A 13,951-nucleotide genomic window follows, 5' to 3' on the forward strand; every position below is an offset into this window, starting at 1 on the left:
TTCTAAGCTCCCTAAGAGAGTAAAGCTAGAAAACATACACACACACACACACACACACACACACACGCCGCTCACTTACTTGAACATCATTTTTACTTTAAAGAACAACAGATAAACTATCATTTTTCAGATGTGGAAATTTGGCAGACATTTTCTAGAAAACAAAATGGATATGCTTGTCACTTCAAGGAAGTGTTTGTTGCCAAAGATAAAATTCAAGTTTTCAAGTAAAAATTAGAATTTTGGAAAATGTATTCACCACCATGAGCTCAGCAGCTTCCCAAACTTTTTTGAAGACGTGAGTGGTGATATGAACAAATGTTGTGGAGTGGTTTTTTTTTGAAAATTATTGTATAGTGAAATGTGTTAACATTTGGAAGGCGTGCATAACTCTGAGCTAATATTTTTTTCAAATGACCAATGCAAGACGTGTTGGCAGCTCAGTCAGTTAAGGGTCTGCCTTCAGCTCAAGTCATGATCCCAGAGTCCTGGGATTGAGCCCTTCATTAGGCTCCCTGCTTAGCAGGGAGCCTGCTTCCCCCTTTCTCTCTGACCCTCCCCTGCTCCTCTCTCTTCTCTCTCTAATAAATAAATAAAATCTTTTTAAAAATGACCAATGCAAGATGTTATAAAAACATACATGGGTAAAATATCCCCTTAAAGTCTAATATAGACCAAAGGATTTTAATGGAATAGAGTACAAAAAGTTCATTGATAATAGTTTCAGATTCCATGTTGCAGTTAACCTTTAAGAAATTGCCGCATTCAGGACACCTGGGTGGCTCCATGGTTGAGTGTCTGCCTTTGGCTCGGGTCGTGATCCCAGGGTCCTGAAATTGAGTCCTGCATCAAGCCCCCCCCCCCCCAGGGAGCCTGCTTTTCCTTCTGCCTGTGTCTCTGCCTCTCTCTCTGTGTCTCTCATGAATAAATAAATAAAACCTTTTAAAATATATATTAAAAAATAAAACATTCCTCACTTTCCTAACTACAAAACAGATTTTCCTCATATATCTCAATTAAAACAACATATCCCAACAGATTGAATGGAGAAGCAGATATGATAACCCCACTATCTTCTAGTGGATTAACTTTAAAGGGATTTGCAAAAATGCAAATAATGCCACTCTTCTTACTATGTTTTTGTTTTAGAATATATAGTTATTTTTTATTAAAATGAGTTATTTTTGTTAACATATGATGAGTTCACTATTGTTATTTTAAATAAATAATTGTTTAAAATATTTTCTTAGCTTTAATTTCAAAGGTGATAAATACCAATAGATATAATCCACATTAACAAAAGAACTCTGGGGTCCTCAATAATTTATAAGAGAGTAAAGGGGGGCCTGTGACCAAAATGTTTGAGAACCACTTCTATAGTTTATTCACCCATTCCCCTAATTCCCCTATTTGAGGGCATTTAGATTGTTTATAATATTTTGCATTACAATGTTGCAATGAATAATTTTATATATACATGTTTTTCTAATGTAGATATATCTTTAGGGTAAATTTTTAGACGTGGGATATCTGGGATAAATACATATGTAGTTCTGTTAAATATTACCAAATTTCCCTTACTAAGGGTTGTACCTCACTGCTATCATTGCCTCTCTTCCCTACCAACACAGATATTTTCTGCCCAACCTGATACAATAAGAGATATAGCACTTTCAAGGCTATGTAGTGGAACAGCTCTGGAAAAAGACAGCCATGGATTCAAATCATGAGTAACTACAAGGTATGAATGGAAGGGCCTGTGTACTCATCAATGAGATGAGGCTAATGTGTATTATATATACAAGGAATTGAGTAGGTGTTCATTAAATGGTAATAATGTTATTATCTGAATCTCTCTGGACAACTAGGAAGGTAGTCAGAGTTGACAAGCACAGATAATGGACTGTTCTGGGGTGCCTGGATGGCTTAGTTGGCAGATATCCACTCTTGGTTTTGGCACAGGTCATGATCTTGGGGTCGTGGGATTGAGGTCAGCTTAGAGTCTGCTTGGGATTCTCTCCTTCTACCCCTTCCCCTGCCATAAATAAATAAATAAATAAATAAATAAATAAATAAATAAATAAATAAAATCTTTTTTTAAAAAAAGAATAGACTATACTAATGAACTATAGAAGATGTTGACAGTAAAAGAATATAGAGTTGCCTTAGGAGGTACAAGAAAAGAACAGGTCACCTAAACCAGAAAAGAGGCTAAAAGCAGATGCTGAAACCTAGAGTACAAAGCCTGAGCAGTAAGAGCAAAGAAGAGTTCATTAATTCAATCACTTGGTCAACTATTTACTGAACACTACTATTTACCGGGCACTATGTTCTGTGGTAAGCAAGGTACTGTCTCTGCCTAAGTAGTTTAGACTCTACTAGTAGAGGTAGATGAGAAAATAGGCAATTATGATTTTAGAGGGTAAGTATAGTGTACTACAGAAAACAAATCAGAGGCATCTGACCCAAATTTAGGTGTTGGGCAGGAATTTTTAGGGGAAATGATACCTAAGCAGAGACCTGAAGAATGGCTGGGACTTAGCTACATAAATTGAATGGGGAAGTGGCAAGGAAATAGGAAAAGAACATATCCCAGGCAGCAGAAATAGAATGTGCCAAAACCTAGAGGCAAGAAAAAACGTGATGTGTCTGGAGAACCGAGAGGGCAATTTTGGTTGAGGCAGTGAGGGCAAGGTTGGGAGCAGTGATAGCCAAGGCAGGGGCCAAATCAGTAAGGCCTTATTTATGTCAAGAACTTTGGATTTTATTTTATGGGTGATCAAAGGCCATTAGAGCATTTAAGCTGGTCAGTGGCATTAAGGGTTTGATTTTAGAAAAAAGATCACTTTAACTGTTGTGTAGAAACTAGAGGACACTCATTTGGAGACAAGGAAGCCATTTATAAGTGTCTATTGAAATAACCCAGGCAAAAGTGGTGGTGACCTGAGTTAGGGTAGTAGAGGGAAAATGGTGATTTTAGGAGGCAAAATCACCAGACTATGATTAGATTGGCATGTGAAAAAGAGGGAGAAGTCAAAGGAGACACTTGAATTCCTGGCTTGGGCAACTTGGTAATCAGTGCAATCTGAGAGAGAGACAGCAGGGGAAGAGGAGCAGACTTGAGGGAAACAATGATGAGTGCTGTTTCAACATGTTGACAGAGTAGGAGACAGGTTCAGAGAGGTGAAGTTACTTATCTAAGGTGACTGTAATTGGCAGAGCTAAGATTCCAAACCAGGTCCATCTGACTACATATTTCCTCATTGCTTCAGCATGGCCATGGGATGCTGGCCGTGGGACCCTCCCACACTCAGCGTGGGAATGTGCACCAACTACCAGGCAGGGGAAAACCACCACGAGCATTTATAATATAAGTGAAATGCCTTCATATACGTCAAATCTGAGTAACACAAGAGCATATTTCCATAAGCATAAACATTATTATTAACACTGATCATGATGACTCACACTGCCATCCTCTGGTCCCAGAAGGAAAATATTAGGATACACTTGATGCTGGGGAATGTTTATGATGTATTTTTCATACGAATTACAGATGAGGCAGCGTGGCATGTATGGTACAGTAGAAAGACTCTGGATACCTAGGTTCTAATGATGTAAGTATGGACTAGACTGGAGGAGGAAAGTTATATAGCATTTGACTCTCTGGGCCTTTCCTGAGGGTGTCCACTTCAGCAGATCTCTTTTACCCACCAGCACAGTCCATGCCACTGCCCAACGTGTACAGAGATGGTACAGTGCAGTGGGAGGAGCTTGCACGTTGGAGTTAAGTGATACGAGCTGCACCAATTTCAGGCTGTTTGAAGGAAGTCACTTTCTAAGTCTTACTTTTCTTATTTGTATGGTACACAACTATATGTGTTACCAACAAAGTGCCAGATACATGGTAAACACAGAGTTAATTATCTTTCCTTGCGTTTTCTTTTTAACCTCAAACACTGTTTTCTGTCTCTATCTCTAAAGCTCTAGAAAAGAGTTAATGGCTTCTTTACACCATTCCTTAGTCTTTCCAATGTACATATATCCTCTCGTAATCAGAAAACCAAATAAACAAAAGATATTTGGGGGCACAGAGTAGACCAGCCCATTAGTTAGCATCCATTACAACCTGATGACCTACAGGTCTGTTTTATTTGGGTATGCTATACTCCAATCATATGAGGGTATGCATATGAGGAAATAACTGAATTTATGTGTGCATTCTCATGTGAATATGAATCCACCTGAATTCTACAAGCACTGAGCTCTATGAACCAGACACTGTAGGAATAGAGTTGAAAAGTTTTTCCTTTATTTTGAAAGTATTTATGTGTGTGTGTGTCTCAGTTTTGGCTGTGGGAAGAAAGGATTGGATTTATAGAACTGAGGAGCATGTAAGTTGCAAACAGTAATGGGCTGGGGCCAACTTGTATTGGATTATGAGAGCCAATTATCAAATTTTGAGAAACTTTGCTAGCCAATTGTTACAGCAATTTGTAAAAGGCTAAATTATATAAAACTATAACTAAATACATTATATTAAAAACAGTTAAATACAAGCAGCCCTTGCTTTGCATAGGTCTGAAATTTGCTAATTTTACTTACCACAGTTTAGTTAAGTAACATCCCCTCAAAACACAACTCAGGTTTGTTTGTTTTTAAGAATTTATTTTTCAGTAATCTCTACACCCAACCTGGGGCTCGGACTCACAACCCCAAGATCAAGAGTTGCATTCTCCACTGAATGAGCCAGCCAGGGGCCCTGAAGTTTCATTTATCATAGTATGTTAACTATAAGTAATTGCACAAAGTACAAATACTGCTGCTATTTCTTCAGTCCATGAATCACTATGTAAATAATAGATTCACATCATGTTCACTGACCAATCACACCCCCTTTTTTTTTTTTTTTGTAAGCTCTGCACCCAATGTGGGGCTTGAACTCACAACACAGAGATCAGGAGTCACATGCTCTACCCACTGAGCCAGCCAGGCCCCCCCTCAATCACTTCTTTCAAAGTCTGTCAGTGATTGATCATCTTTTTTTCAATTTTGACACAGACAATAAATTATATACTGTGTTGCTTCTTTTTCTACTAGTGATAAAAAACCACATGACACTTTAAAGGAATGAATAATCAAACAAGGAGGTTGGCGGGGAGATCAAATGAAGCAAAAAAACAAAAAGTGATGGGCACCTGGCTGGCTCAGTCAGAGGAGTGTGAAATTCTTTATCTCAGTCTCATGAGTTCAAGCCCCAAATTGGGTGTAGAGATTACATAGATAATCTTTTTTAAAAAGAAAAAGAAAAGAAACAAAAAGGGATACAGCTGCAGGTGGAACTTTAATGTTAATGAAATTATAGAAGAAATCATTGAGTATGGGAATATTGATATACCTTCTGTTTGAAAGACTCTAGATATATAGCCAGAGGAACTTAGTGAAGGCCAATTTATTGATATAAGTGAAGATAATGGTTGTGACCAAGAGAATGAAGATGTTTTTCACTTAAAAATTATTGGACATACTTCATAATGTTGAAAGTGCAAGGAATAAAATGTTGAAAGCTGACCCAAACTTAGAAGTGGGAGCATGTTCCAAGCATGGAAAAGTTGGTCAGTCATATTGTAAATTATACAATAAGAAAGCAAGCACCATTCAAATTACTTAACAGTTTTTTACTAAGAAATAAAATGCTTTAACTCTCAGTGTTTTGAACATTTTAAATTATAGTGCACTATGCCCCTCAATGGGGAAAGAATTGTCTTTTTAACAAATGGTGCCAGGGCACTTGGTTATCTATATGCAAAATAATGAAATTGGACCCCTACCTCATACCATAAAAAAATGAATTCAAAATGAATCAAAGACCTATATGTAAAAGCTATAACTATAAAATTGTTAGAAGGAAACATTGATACAACTCTTTGTGACTGTGGATTAAGTGGTGATTTCTTAGATATGACATCAAAAGTTCTAACAACAAAAGGAAAAAGGGACAAATTGGTCTTCATCAAATTTTAAAACTTTGTGCAATTGGCTATGGTAAGAGTATTTATACCACAGAAATTGGCAAATGGCACATGTCAGGGTTTGTTTTCTTAATTGTCTAGATTTTATTTATTTTTATTTTTTTAATATATTTATTTATTCATGAGAGACACAGAGAGAGAGGCAGAGACACAGGCAGAGGGAGAGGCAGAGACACGGGCAGAGAAAGAAGCGGGCTCCCTGCAGGGAACCTGATGTGGGACTTGATCCCCGGTCTCCAGGATCACACCCTGAGCCTAAGGCAGATGCTCAACCGCTGAGCCACCCAGGAGTCCCAATTGTCTAGATTTTAAAAAGTGTTAGAGCAAATGTTAATAATGTGGATTAAACTTAAAATTGTATCATATCCAAAAAAAATGTATCATGGGCAGACCCGGTGGCGCAGCCGTTTAGCACCGCCTGCAGCCCGGGGCGTGATCTGGAGACCCTGGATCCAGTCCCACGTCAGGCTCTCTGCGTGAAGCCTGCTTCTTCCTCTGCCTGTGTCTCTGTCAATCTCTCTCTCTCTGCATCTCTATGAATAAATAAATTAAATCTTTAAAAAAAAATTGTATCATATCTATAACTGTCACATTGTGAAAAGCACAACAAAAATTGAAGAAATGTTCTTCTAGCACTTGAAAACTATTACTTGGGACTGCCTGGGGAGCTCAGTTGGTTGAGCATCTGACTCTTGATTTTGGCTCAGGTTATGATCTTGGGGTCATGGGGTTGTGGGATTGAACCCCGTGTTGGGCTCTACACTTGAGATTCTCTCTCTCCTTCTGCCCCTCCCCCTCCTTGCTCTCTCTCTCTTAAATAAGTAAATCTTTTTTAAAAACCTTATCATCTGATGTAGCAAATAAGTCATATTATTGACAAATGAGTGAATTTCCAATAGATCTCTTCATTGATTCACTTTCTTATTCAAAAACAAAATATTAACCTTCATTTCATAACTATACTCAGAGAGCCAGTAATTATGCATTATTTAATTACTTATTAAATGTATTTATTTACTTATTCACTTATTATCTAATTAGGCATCTACCAGCATGCCACTGGCTGGAACATCAAAGATCCCAGAATCCAGCATCTACCATTTTATATGATGAGGACATGAAACCCAAGATCTGCCTTAGGTCACAAATAAATGAATGGATGGATGGTCAACATTTGAGTCATGTGTTGTTCTTTTACATATTAACCCATCTACCTGACTATCTAGGAAAATATGTTTTCTGTGACAATGCCAAAGTAGGATGGGCAGTGAAGATATGTGAAACATTATTCCTAGTTCAGCTAGTAAGCCCTTCTATCCAGGGTTTTAACAATGCTGTGTACCTGGAAGGAGGAGTCAGAAGAATCAGGACACAGGAAGAGACTTAACCAGGTCCCTCTCCCTATCTGGGCAGACAGCAATAGAGCAGGCGAACAAGCCATGTCTTCCTTTTGGACTTTTCTCTCCTCTCCTTACACCCTGAGGCATTGAAGAGATTGGGGAGATATTCAGGCTTCCCTCTACAATCAGGGGTAAGAGGACTGGCCCCAAGAGAAAGGATCAGGTTCAGACTTGGCCTCCAGACCAAAGCTCTTCCCTTGGCCTCAATCACTTAGAACATGACTTCAATGTTACCTTGTTTATTCAGTGTCCGTTTGCAAGGTGAGCCAAAGATTATTAATAACAGACCTTTTGCATATAGCCCTTTACAATTTGCACGGCCTTTGTACATGTACTGTCCTGTTTGAGCCCCATAATAGCCCTTCATGGTAAGTAGGGGAGGGGCTAATAAGCCTATTTTATAGGTGAAGAAATGAGGCTCAAAGACCAAGGATACTCAAGTCCATGGAATCCATTTCAGGACTGAAACCTAGGAATATTGACACAAATTGTAGTTGTCTTCCATGGCACAAAAGTACAATAGCATAGGCCTAGCAGCATTTACAGAATTATTATTGGTGATAGTTACCAATAATAATAAATAGCTACAATTTATGAGCACTTATTGCTCATTGCATTAAGTGCTTCATTTGCATTCTCATTTAATCTTCATAACAACCTTTTGAGTTTGATGCTAACTTCTCCATTTACTAAGACTCTGAGGTTCAGAAAGGTTAAGGAATAGGTCCTGGATCACACAGCAGAAGTGTCAGAGCAAGGATCTGAACCCAGATCTCAGCTTCCAAAGATCATACTCTTAAGCTCTTAAATATTATAAGATCATCAAGAAAGATATTAGTGGGAGCAGGGAGATCGTTATTATTCTATGAGAATAATTATTCAGGAGGATTTGGGAAGCTGTCTTTGAGAAAGTGACATGTAAGTTGGGATCTGAAGACCTAGTTAGCTAGGAGACAGCATGTGGAATGAATGGCCTGATATGAAAAAGCACCTTGGGGAACTGACAGTGTGGCTGGAGTGACCTGAGCAAGGAATGAGAGTCAAGAGATGAGACCCAAGAGAGTAGGCAAACAGTCGGGTCACAAAGGACTTGTAGTCCATGGTAAAGATTTGAGATTTTTTTTCTGAAGAAAAATGGGAAGCCTAAGAGCATTTTCAGTCAGGGAAGGACATGATTCAATTTATGTTTAGAATACCATTGATTGCTGAGAGGCAATGGAATTGTAGAAATAAGATCTGAAACTCTTTCAGAAATCCAAGCAAGATGGGATCTTGGACGATGCCTCAGGTAATAGCAATGGAGAAGGATAACTTTGAGTGGATGAATTAGATGTGCCAGATACTGTGAAATATATTTTCTTATATAAGCTCCACACAACAACCCAGTTATGTAGATATTTTACAGGTTTTACAGATTTTTTTTTTATTTTATAGATGAGGAAGTTGAGATTCAGAGAGGTTCAGCTTCCATATTATGCTTCACACTATTTAACAATGATCATCTTGGGGTGCCTGGCTGGCTCAGTTGGTAAATACTATGTGACTCCTGATCTTGAGGTCATAAGTTAGAGCCCCATGTTGGGGATAGAGTTTACTTTAAATTTAAAAAAAAATTTTTTTAATGTATTTTTAAAAAATGGATCATCTTATCTGCCAAGTTAAGTAATGGATATTCTGAATCCAGAGTAGGTGTCAGGGTGATTAGCATGATAAAGCTTCTGTCTAAAAGACTGGAGTCTTTTTCACCAGAAAGAGGTCAATCTAGCTAGGGAACTTCTGTAGTTAGACAAGATTATGTCACCTAGAAAACTTTGTTTGTGACTTAGCACAAGATCAGGCCATCAGGACCCCTAGATTCCAATCAGTGTGGAACCTCTGTTGCTGGGCAACATTAACGATTTAGACCGCAGAAAGATGTAACTAGATTGATAGAGTTTGAAAGACTCCTTACAGACTGTAGGACACAAGTGTCCCACTTCACAGATGAGAAAACTAAAAACTAAAGTTCAAAGATGCGGAAGAGCTGGCTAGGGTCACTTAGAATGACAGTGGCAGAGTTGGGGCTAAAACTGGATCTTCTGACTCTCAGCCCACAGTTCCCACAGAACCAAGCTCTGCCGTCTCTTTGATAGGCCTGAGATCCTTTTACATTGGGATATACTGTATCAAATGGGATATACTTTCCAGGTAGAGAAAGTGTGGTTTTGAGTAGAGGAAAGAAGACAAATCTCACTTCTACTCCCAAGAGGTCCCTGCTAGAAACACGAGTCACTATCTTCCCACGTTACAGCCTCTTAAATACCCAAACATGGCCTACTCTGGAGAATGCTGGGGAGGGGGCCAGAATTGTCCCTAAGATTCTGAGTGCCATTCCTTCCTCTCTGCCCCCTTCTTACTGCATGTATTTTCTGTTCTCTTAAAAGCATGCTTTTGGGAAAGCATCTTCTATCAGTTGCCTTCATTTGGGCATGAATTAAAGAGAAGTAAATCCTAATAAGGCAAGGGTGCTAAATTCTGTCCCTCACTGCTATGTGACGCTTGGGCAAGTCCCAGGGCCTGTTTCCTTATCTATATCATGAGGATACTGGACTTAATTGCTGTGAGCCCTGCTAGTTCTGATCTATGGAATCAAAATGTATTAGTTCCTGCAACTCCAGGTCCCTGGCACAGTGTAGGTTTACCAGAGCTCTTGGTTACCTGGTGAGGTGAGGCTTATCAGGTAGATTATCATCAACTACTGGCCCTTTCTGCTTCCATCCCCCTCATTTCTCCCCTAGAGTCTCAGCCAATGACTGGAAGCTTCCAGGATTCAGATTCTTTTTCTTCTCTGCATTCAAGGAAGCAGCCTCAGCACCCACCCTTGGTCCTCACGCTCATTCTCTGAGTATAATTCCAGGGAGGCATCTTCCTGCCTTAAAATATCTTCTTTACCCACTGGGAAGAAGTGAGGTATTGATAAAAGACCAATAGCATTGGAGTAAATAAGCTTGGGTTTAAATCTTGGCATGCCATTTTACCAGCTCTGTGACCTTGGGGAGGTTACCCATCCATCCTCAGATCCCCAGTCCCTGCATATTATGAAGATTAGAGATAGTGTCTGTAAAATACCTGTAGAAGAAAAGGATATAATCTCCTTTTCTCTTAAGGGGAAAAAAATCACATTAAAAATAGAGTATTAAGAGAGCTGACCCTCTGTTTTCTTCCTATGAGGTTTTTTGGTTTTGTTTGTTTTTAAAGTAGAGTAATGCCATCTAACACTTTATTCTTTTTTTTTAAAGATTATATTTATTTATTCATTCATGAGAAACACAGAGAGAGGGAGAGAGAGAGGCAGAGACACAGGCAGAGGGAGAAGCAGGCTCCATGCAGGGAGCCCGACATGGGACTTGATCCTGGGTCTCCAGGATCATGTCCTGGGCTGAAGGCAGAGCTAAACCACTGAGCCACCCAGGCTGCCCAACATTATTTTCTAAAAACAAAATGCGGTCCAAAGTTTTTTCTCCTTCCACATGCGTGGTACATAATTAATGCTCAATACATTTTTATTATCACTAGAATTACAACCATTGATTTTAAGTCCAGCGAATCTACTCAAAAGGTTCTGAATTCTCTCTGAAACAGAAATCTGATTTTAAAAATGCTCTCCTGCTGAAAAACATTCTGTGGCTCCTCATAACGTATATGGTATAAAGCCCATTTAGAGTTCTTAACACTCTGGTCCCAACTTGCTTTTGCAATCTGGAGTCTGTGATATAGTTAGGAGGAAGGGAGGAAGGGAGGAAGGGAGGAAGGGAGGGAGGAAGGAGGAAAGGAAAGGAAAGAAGGAAAGGAAAGGAAAAGGACAAGGAACTGAAATGACCGGCACGTCCATTCCCTTCCCCTCCCTCCCTACTCCATCCTCCTCCCTCCCTTCCTCCCTCCCTCCCGCCCTCCAGCCTCCCTCCCCCTTCCTCCCCCCTCCCTCCCTCCCTCTCCCCTCCCTCCCTCCCTCCCTCCACTCCCTCCCGCCCTCCCTCCCCCCCCTCCCTCCCCTCCCTCCTCCCCTCCCCTTTCCCTCCCCTCCCCTTCCTTCCTCCTCCTTCCTTCCTTCCTTCCTTCCTTCTCCCTCCCATCCCTCCCTCCCTCCCTCCCTCCCTCCCTCCCTCCCTCCTCTTCTCCCTCCTCCCTCCCCTCCCTCCTCCCTCCCTCCCCTCCCTCCATCACATAACCGAAAGAAAAGATTTTTTGCATCCCACCTTAGCCACTTAACCTTTTTCCTCCTCTGTAGTGCTGGGATAGTACTTTCTACCTTACAGATTAAATAATAGTAGTTTATATTAGCTACTAATTATTGTAGTTATTACATGCCAGCTAGTGTATAAGAATTTGGCAGATTTATTTAATCCTGATGAGTATCCAATGAGGTGAGCACTTTTATTTTCAGGAGAGAAAACTGAAACTTGGAGAGGTTAAATAATTATTAAATGTATCATTTATCAAATATAACAGACTTAAACCTGGGTCTAGCTGCTATGACAGTCCTACGTGTCAATCTTTGTACTATAAAGTCTTCCTTGAGCCTTCCTTTCTTTTTTTTCTTTTTTTTTTTTTTTTTTAGATTTTATTTATTTATTTGACAGCACAAGTAGGGGGAGTGGCAGGCAGAAGGAGAGGGAGAAGCAGGCTCCCCACTGAGCAGGGAGCCTGATGCAGGACTTAATCCCAGGACCCTGGGATCATGACCTGAGTCAAAAGCAGGCACTTAACCAACTGAGCCACCCAGGCACCCCAACCTTCCTTTTTAAAAGGACTTTGTACACTGGGAAGCTGTGAATATTGGCTATTAATCACTGTTATCACTTCCTCCTTCCATGGACCTGATACTCTGTTTTTTTTAAGATTTATTTATTTATTCATGAGAGAGACAGAGAGAGAGGCAGAGACACAGGCAGAGGGGGAAGCAGGCTTCCCACAGGGAGCCTGATGCTGGATGATCCTGGATCCTGGGATCACGCCCTGAGCCGAAGGCAGATGCCCAACCGCCCAACCACTGAGCTACCCAGGCATCCTCTGATACTCTAACGGAGAAATTTGCCATTCTCAAAGGCATTTTGTAGGACTTAACCTCACGACCCTGAGATGGAGACCTGAGCTGAGATCAAGAGTTAGGCACTCAGCTGACTGAGCCACCCAGAGACCCCTCAAAGGCATTTTTATTTATTTATTTACTAAAGTTTAGGAGCACCTGGGTGGCTCAGATGGTTAAGCATCTGCCTTTGGGTCAGGTCATGATCTCAGGGTCCTGGGATCAAACCCCATGTCAGGCTCCCTGCTCAGGAGGGAGTTTCCTTCTCTCTCTCCCTCTGCATCTCCCCTCCACTAGTGCTTTCTCTCTCTCTCTCAATTGAATAAATAAAATCTTTAATTAAAAAAAATAAAGTTTATTTAAGTAATCTTTACACCCAATGTGGGGCTTGAATTCATGACCTCAAGATCAAAAGTCACATGCTCTTCCCACTGAACCAGCCAGGTGCTCCTATCAAAGGCACTTTTACAGTTCTGAGCCTCTGTTCATATTATTCTCTTTGCCTGGAGTGCTCTTATTCCCCTCTTAGAATTATACTCCTTTCATGAGGTAGCAGATCACCTGATCTTTGAAGTCTTCCCTAACATACTGGTATATCCCTAATCTCCTCAACTCTAGACATTAAGACTTCTCCATCTTTATCTTCTTGGCTGTTTCCACTTGATAAATGTTCAATAGGTAGTTATTATGCTCATTAATCTCAAATCATTTATTATAAATTCAGTGAAACCAATCAAGGGAATTGTCTTTCTAATGGGTTTTCTAGTGTGCCAGAGAAAATCTAAAGGATTGCTGGGTGTTGCTTAGGAGAAAAATAGCAATGTAATTCAAGCCATGTCCAACACATGGCATAGCAGTCATTGGCAAAGCAGCTAGAGAAGTGTTCATTAGAAGAGAGTGAAGGAGAGGGGTAATAACAAAACCAACATTGCATAATTGCATAATATTCACAAAGCTCTCCTATATATGTTATCTACATAAATTTTTAGCCCCATTTTACAAATGGGAAGGGAAATGAGGAAACTTCTAAAATCCCAGAATCTTTTTGGAACATGATATCAATCAACCAGGTAAGGTGATGATTTCAAGGGTCCTCCAGAGGCCCTGTGATTTTCCAAATTACTAATCTCATTTCTTGAAAATATGTGAAATGTCACATTAGGAGCTTAAACACTGGCTGAGGCTTTAAATTTTAAGTATTTAAATGGAGGAGAGAGGCGCCTGGGTGGCTCCAACTCTTGGTTTCAACTCAGGTCATGATCCCAGGGTCCTGAAATCAAGCCCTGGGTCAAGCTCTGCACTCAGCACTGAGTCTGCTTATCACTCTCCTCCCCCACCCCACCCCCGCCCACTCATGCATGTGCTTTCTCTCTCTAAAATAAATTTTTTAAAATGAGTAAATGGAGGAGAGGGGAAGGGGAATGTATGAAATATTTTAATTCATTTTTACTCTA

At 40.1% G+C, this 13,951-nt stretch overlaps 1 long non-coding RNA gene across 3 annotated transcripts in view; it reads left to right on the forward strand.

The window, feature by feature from the left end:
• The window catches only part of LOC111098966, a 59,702-nt gene that overhangs the window by 5,397 nt on the left and 40,354 nt on the right, over window positions 1-13,951 (forward strand). For all 3 annotated transcript variants that reach the window (XR_005370220.1, XR_005370219.1, XR_005370218.1), the window contains exon 2: window positions 1,632-1,741. This is a non-coding gene — a long non-coding RNA (uncharacterized LOC111098966). The remainder of the gene's footprint in view (window positions 1-1,631; window positions 1,742-13,951) is intronic.

Source organism: Canis lupus, chromosome 15 (genome assembly GCF_011100685.1).
Source record: "Canis lupus familiaris isolate Mischka breed German Shepherd chromosome 15, alternate assembly UU_Cfam_GSD_1.0, whole genome shotgun sequence".
NCBI classification, from domain to species: domain Eukaryota; kingdom Metazoa; phylum Chordata; class Mammalia; order Carnivora; family Canidae; genus Canis; species Canis lupus.